The 11,769-nt window shown below is 47.9% G+C and overlaps 1 pseudogene; it reads right to left on the bottom strand.

Annotated features, from left to right (window-relative positions):
* Window positions 1–5,623: 5,623 nt before the first annotated feature.
* On the bottom strand, window positions 5,624–10,899 carry LOC140694358 (protein sprouty homolog 2-like; annotated as a pseudogene).
* Between the last annotated feature and the right edge of the window lie 870 nt (window positions 10,900–11,769).

Below are 11,769 nucleotides of genomic sequence, written 5' to 3'. Positions count from 1 at the left end.
TCAGAACACAGCCCCCACCCACCCACTACTGGAAACACGTGTGAGAAGTGATGATTCCCGAGTGCCTGGACCCCCGTCATCCAGAAAGCAGAGGTCAGGGTAACAGACAGATGAGGAGAAAGTACTTTCAGACCATATATCTGATAAGGGGTTGACACCCAAAACATATAAGGAACTCTCACAGTTCAACAGCAGAAACAAGCAATCTGAGTCAAAAAGGGGGCAGAGGAACTGAATACATCTTTCTAAAGAAAACACACACATGTCCAACAGGTACGTGAAAAGGCGCTCAACATCACTCATCATCAAGGAGATGCAAGTCAAAACCACAGTGCGATATCCCCTCCCACCTGTCAGGATGGCTGTCATCAAAACACAAGAGATGACGAGTGCTGGCGGGGGTGTGGGGAAAAGGGAAACTCACGCGCTGTTGGTGGGAATGTAAACTGGTGCCATCACTGTGGAAACCAGTATGGAGTTCCCTCAAAAATTCAAAAATAGAACTCCCGTATGATCCAGCAATTCCACTTCTGGGAATATAGCCAAAGGAGATGTAATCACTATTTTAAGGAGAGAATAGTGCCCTCATGTTCACTGCAGCATTATTTACAATAACCAAGATATGGAAACAACCTGTGTCCATCGACAGACGAATGGATAAAGAAAATGTGATATATATACAGAGGGAGAGGCTTCAATGTTCCGATTTCACACATGAGAAAACTGAAGCTCATTTGCTTTGAATAATTGAGCAAGTGATGGTGGAAGCTTTGAACCCCAGTTTTCTGATTTCAAAGATACACCTCAACCCTGAGTTTCAGAAGGTAGGGGTACAGGCTCTGGGGGCCCTCCACCTTCCACACTTGTAGTCATGCTCCGGGGCCGCCATCCCAGAGGTGGCTGCGTAAACACATTGAATCCGCTTATTCTGCACCTGCTCAGCCCTTGGTTGCCACTCTGTTGTCACTGCCTGATACCAGCTGAGGTTTTATAGGTAAATCATCACCAGCTACCCGCCCACCCCCACCCCCCCGACATGTGGGGCAGGCCCCTCCTAGCCTGGTCATTCTAAATCTTTAGCTCACACATCAGCACAACTGCTTCAAAAGAGCCTCACTTCCTGTGTGGAGGTGTTGACAAGGGGAAGGGAAGGAAGTTGGCGGTGGTCTCTTACTCTGAAGGTGACACATGAAAGGGATATGTTTATGTCCATAATGGGACTCAATTTGAAGCTAAGAACGTGGTCCCAGAGAGGAGTAAAAGCTGAGAGGCTACAAAGCTGCTGAGAAAGGGGCTTGACTATTGGATTGAAAATGTGTAATTTAATTTAAAATATCATCCCCCTGGATGACAACAATTTGCCCCCAAGGTGAGAATTGGCCCCCTGACCCCTGGGCACCCCTCACTTCCAGAATGTAATCATCCGAGCATGGGGGGCTTTAACCTGGGGGGCTGTTCCCTCAGTCACAGGTGCACCTGCTCACATGTGCGCCCATGGACTGCAGTGCCCACATGTCAAGGCGCCTCTCACACCTGGCCAAGGAGGCCCAGGTCATAAGAAAGGAACTACAGTCTGTGGTGTCACACATGAGTCCCTGCAGGGGTGAGTGTTGTAGAGAGAAGAGCCCACCCCTCCGCTCCCCACCCTCTCCTCCAGGTGGAGTGCTGGACGGAGCAGGACTCCTGAGCCCCTAGGCTTAGCAAGCATCCTGGCTAAGGGTGGGGAGGCTGTCCACTCTGAAGTCATAGGTCAGATGGTAGGTTGGAGACCCACCCCCACAGCTCACCAGCGAGCCCCTCTAGTCTGTTTTCTCCTCTGTAAACTGGGACCAATCACCCTCACCCTCAGACGTGGGGGCACCCTGTGTAAATGACAACACAAAGCCCTGGGCTGTTCCAAGTGCCCTGGGGTGTCCAGCCCCGAGGCCGGGCAGGTGGGAGAAGAGAGGTGTGGGTTAGCAGGTGTGACAGCAGAGCTGAGACCCGGCTGAGTGTGTGCGCACTAATATCCAGGAACTGGGAGCTGCCACTAGCAAATCTGTTCCCTGAGGCCATGTTTACTCTCCCTTGTCAGTTACAATCCTTTATTTGAACAGAAGCCTCTGGAGTCTATTAGCCACATCATTCCCTGTCACCACACTGTTGCAGTTCTAGGGTCTCCATTTAGCCAACTTGAAAGAATAGTTTTGTTTTTGTTTTTGTTTTTGTTTTTGTTTTTGTTTTTTTAAACCAGTGACAGAAAACCAAAGTGGCTTAAAGAAGCAAACCGGGCAGGAGAGAGTGACTTGCTTAACGGAGACATCCACAGGGAGACAGCTTCAGGCAGGGCTGTACCTGGTGCTCAGAGACATCGGCAGAAGTCATCCTTCCCCACCTCTGGGCTCTGCCACTGGTGCCAACTTCACACGGCTCTGCCTTTATGAGAGCAAGACAGCCACCAACTGCCACAGGCTGACACCACCACCCCTCAACTCCCAAGTGAAATAGAACTTCTCTTCCCCCAGGATTCCAGCACCAAGGCCTGACCTCTGTGGAGCCTGATTGGGCTGGTGCCCAGCCCTAAGCCAATCCCAGTGGCCAGGGAGGATGGAAAATGCTGATTGGCCAGATCGAGGCCATGTGACCATCCTCTCCAGGAAACCTGTGGGCTGTTCGCCTGTTTCCAGTTTGGGAGAGTGTGATGTCTCCCACAGGATCCTGCTATTAGCCCAATCTGCAGTTAGCATGATGAGCTGGGATGAATCCCTCTGCTTGGTGACAAGTGACAGGTCACTTAGTGGTTCCTTGCTCCAGAGAGGGAGGCATGTCCACTCAGGATTGGGGCTTCAGGTCCAGAATAGAGCAGAAAAGCCTCCAGTCTCCCAAAAGTTGGGAATGTGAGCAGTGACACTGGAAAGGCACTCCTCTCTGCGGCCCTTGGCTTTCTTCTTGTCACAGTGGCGAGTGCAGTGCTGCCCCTCACAGCCCACCTCCCTGCTGGGAGGCCTTTGCAACAGGTGGAGAGTGCTTGGAAAAGCCCACTTATTCTGAGGAACTGCCGTTGTTCCTGGTGATGCCATTATTTTCATGTCAGTTGTGAGGTGGGCCCTGAGGGGTCCCTGAACTGGGGGGACAGACACCCACAGAAACTGGACCCAGTATTACTGTTCATTCAATGATGATTTGCTGAATACCTACTGTGTGCCAGGTTCCCAGGGTAGAGCAGTGATGCCGACAGCACAGGGTCCTGCCCTCCTGGGGTGGTAGACACCACAGGGGTACAGATGTGAGCAGCATGTGGAATTCTGGGGATCCCCAGGTAGGGGAGGCAGGCCTTGCTGAGGGTCACAATCTCATCTTTTCCGTCTCTGAAACCGTAGTGCTGGGACCTCTGATCCCCTGCCAAACACACCTATCTCCCAGCTTGTTCTTAGGACTATTTCATCAAAAGCAAGGAGTGAGCATGTTCAGGGAAGAGCTATGAAATGCATCTCCTTGGGGAAATTCTTTGCGGTTACAAGATCAAGTGTATGTACGTACACCTTGCTGTACTATGGGGTCGTGAAAAAGGAACCCTTCCCACTTCTGCAACATTCTTCTATGTCCCACTTTCCCACTCATCTCTCAGCAACAACGATGACAAGTTAAGTCAGGGAATGACTCATTGCCGGTCTCAGAGTTCTGTGAAATTTTACTGCCAGTCTCCACCCTCTAGGACTGACTCCTTGTTACTGTTTAAAAATTAAACTTGTGGAGCTGGCAAGGGATGGGAGGCAGATACTGAAGGGGATGCACACTTGGCAGGATCTCCCAGCTCTGACTTTACCCTGGAATCCCCTTCACCTAAACCCACCGGGATTTGGGGAACTTTTACTTTCAACCCGGACCTCCACCCAGCTACCAAAACTGAGATGGGAGCAATGGTTGCTTCTTCTTGAGAGATTCCCCGCAACTACCACCCTGATACCCCCTTGCTACTGCCCAGGGGGAGAACATTTTCCTGGGACTCCTTGGATCCTAAACCCGGAGGAAATAGGGGGCACTGAGAACAATGAGAGTCTTGCTGTAAAACCGGGAAGGTCCTCACCTGGCGCAGAGATCAGATGAGCCAGGGTGCTCCGCTGGTCGTCCAGTGTTGCAAATCTACAGTCTCTTGCCTTTTTAACATCCCGCTTCTCTTTCAGGTGCCCCCATCACCCCACTTTGGCTTCAGGGTTGCAAAAGCAAGGAGCAATTTTTCAAAAGCACACTCAGACGCACACCAGAGGCGACTAGGGAGCGTCAGAAAGGCGCAGGAGGGAAGCAGGGGGCAGGAGGAGGCAGCGGGCAGGGAGCCACGGGAGTGGGAAGCAGGCAGGTCCCCTCGCAAATCCCCCTCCTGCCTCACGTCGCATCGCTGGTCTGGCCGGGGACCGAGGAGCCAGGGGGCAGGTGGAGGATGGAGCTGGCGCTGGGCAGCGGGCTCGGCCGGAGAGCGGAGGAGGTCGGGGGTTGGAAGAGAAACGCAGAGCGAGGGAGGCGGCTGGAGGAGGACGATCCCTCCGCGGGATCGGGCGGCGGTGCAGACGCCCTGGTCGGGCTCTGTGGAGCTCTGCTAGTTTTCAACCCGCTCTCACAGACTCCAGCCCCTCGGGAGCTCCCCAGGTGACTGTGAGCTTGGGCTGGGGACAAAAAGACCTGACCGTTTCAGCACGGCCACCCGGCCAAAGGGAACAAGAAAAGCAAAGCCCTTCTCCCATTCTGTTTTTCTTTTACTTTTGTGCAGCCCTGCTCGGTGGGAGGGAAGGGGTCAGGCTGAGCAACCCCGGAGGAGAAGGCGTAGGGTCCGGGCGGGGGCCCGGGGACCCGGGGGAGGGCGGTGCGGACGGGGCTCTGAAGGCGCGCGCCGGGCGGGCGGGCGGGCGGCGCCGCGCGGAGGCGGCGGCGGGGACGGGGCGGCGCGCGGGGTCGGGGCCGGGGCCGGGGCCGCGCCGTCTGCTGTCGCTGCGCTTCGCCGTCTCGGGCTCGGTCTCCACAACCGCCTCCCCGGGCGCGGTGGCGCTGCGGCTTGGATCTTGAGCCCGCACACCCCTCGGTGGTGGCCCGCGTCCCCACTCACACGGTCGGTCAGCGGCCCCCGCGCCGTGGCTTTCGGGGAAGGAGCTGCTGCGAGCGGCTGCGGCGCTGAGCTCAGCGCGCCCGGGGAGGCCGGGGGAGCCGCGCCGGCCGGAGAGGCCCCTCGGCCGGAGCCCGCGCCCCCTCGCGGGTCCCGGGGTGTGAGGAGCACATGGGAGAGAGAGATATTTATAGACAGACAGACAGACAGACAGACAGACAGACATATTAATTCATTCATTCATTTTTAGCTTGCACAGAGGGCAATTTCTTGGGGTGTTTTTTTTTTTTTAATTTCACATGTGTGCTGTTCAGCAGCAAGGCAACCCGAGGCAGATGCCCAGGCCGGTGGCTGAGCTCCCCTATATGGGTGGGTGTGGAGGGGGCAGGGGGGGAGCTGGCGGAAGAGGGAGCCTGTGAGGGCTGGTGTGGGAGCCCCGTCAAAAATTTAAAATACACTTCAATTTTCTTTTATCAGAATTATCTCTCATTCTTGTGATTTTTGTATATACACATAAATATTAAATACATATGTATATACATACACACATCCATATATATAATTAATATTAAAGACATTATTTTTGGCATCACAATTTCCAGAACCATTCAAAGTTATCTTCTGATTGATGTATATCTTTGTAATAGTGTTTATTATTTCATTAACTATAGGAATTGACTAAAGGATTACTAGTAATATATTATTGAAGGAAAAAAATATTCCATTTTCATTCATCATAATGTTCCATGGTTTTGACAAGACAAATTCAGCAACAACTCTTACTGTAGGCATGTAAGCAAGTATGAATCGATTGCAGTTGATTTATCTTCTTGATTATTACTTGTTTCCAAAATTTCCTTCAGCATTTCCAGGAACATTTTGGAATCCCGTCTTTACCTTATAATTTAAAATAATAGATCATTAGCAAAAGTCCAACGCCCAGCGGTATGCTAAAGGAGTCTTCGTAGCCTGTCTTTTCAGTATGTTTTCTGACACGGATTCCAGCTGATGGCCTTGTCACATTGACTGAAACATTGCCATCTCTGCAGTGTGAGATCACAAAAGTTGACTGAGGAATGAGTGATCACTGAAGACCCTCTTCCACTTATGACACTGACAGTGTTTCCTGCAGCGAGAATCCTCCAATGTCCTGCAAGTGTCACTGTGTGAGGAATAGAAACCCAACGTGTAATTGACTGAATTGATTCTCCACTAAGAATTATTTTGTGCAAGCTAAGAGCTTTCTTCTCCAAATAAAATAATGCTTTTCCTTCTTTTGTGTTTTAGAGATTATTCCTATTTATTATTTTCTTGTGTGCACCCAGGGCTGGAGCTTGGATGAAGGCTCACCCAGAGTCGTTATAGACCTGTCTGCTCAGCAATGAGAATATGTTCTTATGATCAATGAGAGCTTTTTTACATTGGTTGTGAACATTAAGTTTCTCTATCATGTGAGTTTTTTGGTATGCATGAAGATTGGCTCTCTGGCTACTGCTTTTTTTACATCTGTTACATTTATATGGTTTCTCCAGGGAGGGCTGGACTTGCGTATTTCAGGGCAGTTATGCTCTGCTCAGTCCCCAGTTGTTCGTGGTCTGTTCATTGTCTCTTGAGGGCAGCCCTCATTGAGAAGAATGAAATGTTGTGGGCCTATTTCAAAATAGTTGCTTTCTGTTTCCCCTGCTGGAAGTGAGGCACATTGTCTCCAACTGTCAATGTGAAAACCTGGTAGGAATCCTGAACAAAAGTTGGGGGGCCTCCTGGAACTGCGGCCCCTGCCGTTTTTAACTCTCAGACTGGAGCACTGAGCCTCCAGTAGTTTGTCAGCTACGGTTCGGGTTTCCTGACTGGGGTCCATGGAGGTTTCTGCTTGTGCATTTCTACTCTGGTCAGTGGATGTCTTTGTGTCCATCTGTCTGTCTCTCCAGTTTGGGGGTGGCAATGGGCCCTGTAACCTCAGTTCTCTGAGGCTTCCAACAGGAGTCATTGATTTTGTTTGTTTACTTAGTTTTTCATTTGTTGTTAGCTAGAGTTAAAACTTCTAAATTTTTACATCCTGAATGAGAATGAAGTCTGAATTGTCCTTTTTTATTTTACTTCCCTGAAAGTTTTGCTTTTTAAAATTGTTATTAATAAAATAATCATTCTTCATTTCATTCTTAATTCCTAATTATGTTTAAATGTTTATTAAAATTTACTTTATTTTAAATGATTCAAACCTAATTCACTTGTGTTTATCTTTATTTTCTTTTAACTTACAAAGTTGAAAGTTTAATTATTGCATTTTTGAACACTTTGACGCTCTATTAATTTGTTCAAACCCAAGTTTCAATTGCATAATTGTGTTTCTGTTTAAGGGAACTATGCCCTTGGAGTTTTGACAGGCATTACATTGAATATACATATCGCTCTGAGTAGTAGAAATATTTCTTAACAATAATAGTTCTTCCAACCAATGAACCTGAGATGTCTTTCAATTTATTTGCATATTCTCCAATTTCTTTCATCAGGGTCATACTTTTCTGTCTCTGGTGGTAGGGACTATGGGAACGGAGTGGAGAATGGAGGAGGGACCACCCAGGCATCTGCTGAAGCCACTGTTGATTTGGGGAAACACCCTTTTCCCTCACCTGCACCAGCTTAGACTTCCTGCTGCACTGAAGTTATGTGGAGAAGAAGAAAAGCAACATCAGAGAAGTCACGACCCCTCAGCCAGAATTAGCGAAAGTCCCTAGGGGTGCACAGCAGGGCTCCGGGCCCATGTCTGGGTAAGACTCTGGAAAAGGGATTCTCAATCTGGTGGAACCCCTTACCTGGAATTCCTGATCTGGAAGGTGCCACCTGGGTAGTGATCACGGGCTTAGTGGGACTTGGAACCCATTCTGGATTTCTGTAGTTCAGTTTCAGCTTCTGCTCTTTCTGGTTTCTGAGGCTTCCATCTGCTGACTGAGGTCTGCTTCGTGTCTTTTGCTTAGAGATCAAAATGGGTGACATCATTTCTGTTTCATCACAGTCCCTTGGGAAGAATTTTGATTGCTTGGTTCAACACGAGGTACAGACCCATGACTAGGGGAAAGGTGGTATTTTACTGCAATACCGCATGCCGTATGTATGCCCTTCAGTGTGTAAGAAAAAATTGGAAGTATGTTTTCAGTAAATAAAGGTGTGAGGAATGGAAATGATTTTTGTTAAAAGGAAAAAGAAAAAAGATGATTTTCTCCTTGAGCTCCTTGTTTCTGAACAGAAAAAAATAAGGGACAAAACAATATGGATACAGAAAGTTGAAGGAGGTTTGTGGAAAAGACACACTGAGAAAAGAATTTTGTACATGGTCGGGATTTTCTAAGAAAATCTAAGGCTTGACTAAATGTAATTAGGTAAACGGATTTTGTTAAGAGTAGACAGAGGCAAGGTTGCATTTGTTTTTACTCTCTGTTAGTGAAAGAAAGATTTCTTAAACTGTTGAGTGGCTCCTGATAACAGAGTATGCGAATTTCTTTGTCTTTAGGCAATCTGTTCCCTAGCTGCTCTTGAAATATTTTATTGTCATTCTGGTTAATCAAATAAGAATTGTTTTGCAATGATCTATGATCTTATCTGACCAAGTATTTTAAAACTCTGACAAACTTTCCAATTATCAAATATTAACTAACTTTCTTTGACCTCCACCTAACTTTGGAATGCTTCAAAGAGCCCCTGGAGCAACCCCAAAAGAGATCCCAAACTGATTGCATTCATTTGATAGGTTAAATTACATAGGAAGCATTATTGAATGAGTGATGACAAAATATCTTACATTATATGGTACCTGTGAATGTTATTAGCATAAAGATTCTAGAAGTTATATGGAATACCTAAAATTTGGTATGTCCTGATAAAATATTATCAATCATAATTCCAGTTATTGTCTTAAAATGTATGTCACAGCATTAACCAAGTTTCTTTATCAGCTGCATTGTAATCAGGTCTGTAACCATGCCTTCCTGAGCCTTCTGTCACTCATAGACAGTTAGGCTTTTACTCTGATGCCCTTGCAAAATGCCTCCTTTCCGAAAGGTTTATGGAAAGCACTTTTTGATAAGTACAGGTTTCTGATTTTCAGATCACACCACTGAGCTGGGTAAGAAATTAAAGAAATCTAATGGAATTTTTTATTTCATAAAACTGTTAACGAAATATTAGTTACATGAAATGGAGTAAACTGATGAATATAGTTCCAATTTTTGGTTTTATCTGAACTATTCCTGGCTTTTAATCTTTATTTTCCAGATATGAGGTAATCTTCCCCTGAAGCTAGTTATGGCTTACAGGAACTTGGTAAATTACACCTTTGTGAACAGAATTGAAGCATTTATCTTTTCCTTCTACCTGAGACCTCCAGGAAACTCTTAGGTTCCTAGCAACCTTTCCAAGTGAATGAGGAAGGCCACTTCATGGCAGCTGCAGGAACCTCAAGGTATTTTGGAACTCAGGAAGAGAAAAATCCACCTGGGCCTGCAGGTACTGCAGGTGAGGGCTGGTGGCGTGGCTTTCCTGACCTTGGGAGGCCTTTTAAAGTTTAACTTGAGGTCCCTTATAAAAAGTTCCAGCAAGATCAAATTTAAAATAGCCTCTTAAAGTATTCTTTTTTACAGAGTGGTGGATCTTCACATAGATATTCTTTGCACTGAACGGTTTGTCAGGAAGCCTGGAAAGTAAAAGTTAAGTTTTACTGTGACTGTGTGGTGTGCATGGGGTCCAAGGGAAGTGAGGGTCTTGCAGCGAAGGCTTCTGTGGGGCAAGACACAGTCTGAAAATGTGCTGATCGGTTCACACGCTTCCCAATGTGCAACATAGTGGTGTGGTGTTTTGCGACTGTGTCATGTAGTGGGGCATAGGTTGGTTTTCTCAGACACAGGTGGTGTTGTGTAAACAGAGATACAGCACATTGTGTCTGGAAAAAACAGTGGGAGTTTTGCAGCAACCTATGTGAATGTTTACAGTGTCATTAAGAATTGTTCACCAGATCGTAACACCCCTGGCACAATCTGGGGCAACCCTAGGCGGAAAGGTAACACCATGGTCAGGACAAGAAGAGGGAGATGACGCCTGTGGCCGACCAGTGTGTACAGTGGTGAGACTGGCAGCAGGGACACAAGTCGTCCTCATCATCATTGGAAAAGTGAGAGATGAGGCCTTTCACATGCAGACACAGGTCCCAGTCAGTCACATTCTGGGCCAAGTGCAGGGACTGCTTGTTGCAGATCCAAGCTGATGGCAGGCCTTGGGTGGGTGCACTCCTCACATTTACACTTGCCGCAGTCCTCACACCCGTAGGTGTGCAGCCCCGAGTCTTCCTTGCCAAGTGGCTTAAGCTCACCTGGCCTGAGCTCTGATCTCGGCTGTGCCTGGTTACTCCAAGGAGAAGGATGACCCAGCAGCCTCTTCTCAGAGGGGCTGCTGCTGGGGCTTGTCCTCACGCTGCTCTGGTTTGATTGTCTACTCAACTTCTTTGTCCCTAATATAGGATTGGAGAAGGTGACCCTGCACGAAGAGGCCTTGGCTAACTTCACACAAAAGCCCCGAATGATAGCCAGCAGAGTTTTACACTGTTGAGCACGGAGTTCCCCCTAGTGTGGAAGACAGCTTTTCAGAGCCAGGTGGCATTAGACATACTGCCGGCTTCTCAGGGAGAAAGCAGTGTGATTACTCCTGCCACGCACTGTGTTCACATCCCTGATGAATCTGGAAATGCCCCTTCCCTTCTTGATGACGTGAAAACCTGGATTCAGAATGTTGACGGCGCTGACACAAATGCCCCTGAAGTTCTCTCTGACGTCCCTCATTGGTTTCCAAGTTTGTTTTCAATTCCTAAAAGCTGCGCTCTATGATTTCAGGAATATTTCAGCTATTGCTTGTGCTCATCAATGTTATTCCAGGGTTTTAGATGTTTTTTAGCTTTTGATGTGCTATGTATCCTACCTTTGTCAAACTACGGTACAATCTCTAACATGACCCCTTTCTAAATGGCATGAACACGTGCATTTTTCCATCAGAAAAAAACCCAGATGAAACCCCAGTTCATTAGGAAGCAGTTTGGGGAGAATGGCGTCCACTTCCCACTTTCCATAGATATGGAAGGAATTCGCAGTGGGGAGTATTGTCATTGGCGACCATCTGGTATTTGTAACTGCTTAGGTGTTCAAGGGTTCAGATGGCGTTTTTCCTCCTCTGGCCCACCAGGGTGAGGCTGGAGAGGAGGGGTGGCTGGGTGGTCTGCCCAGCCCCCTGGTGGGGCTGTGTGCTTTTGCCCCCGACACCTCAGAAGTGGCAATTGGGTTTCTGTTTTCTGTCTCTTACTGTTCATAACACACTGCAACTGCACACACAGGCACTCGTTTGTAGTCTCTTGTGGTTTCCTTGTGTTTTGCTGCTTGAGATGCAGGTCCTGGCCTGTGCCGGTGCTGCAGAAGGAGGCCCTGGGTCTCAGTCTGCATAGATATTAGAGACATATACCAGCCTGACTTTAAACTGCACACTTTTTTTTTCTAGCGCTTTTCCACAGTCTCCCTTCCTGCACACCCTTTGTTCCAAGCACAAGAATATTAGAAGATTCCCAAAGCCAGAGGTCAACCATGTGCCCATAATGACATGCCCAGTGGAAGGAAGAGCTGCTTCAGCAAAAGCAAGGACAATTTTGCAACAATTTGTCACCC

This window comes from Vicugna pacos, unplaced genomic scaffold (genome assembly GCF_048564905.1).
Source record: "Vicugna pacos unplaced genomic scaffold, VicPac4 scaffold_21, whole genome shotgun sequence".
NCBI lineage: Eukaryota > Metazoa > Chordata > Mammalia > Artiodactyla > Camelidae > Vicugna > Vicugna pacos.
Note: the sequence above shows the minus strand (reverse complement) of the source record. Positions and strands in the feature narration are given on the sequence as shown.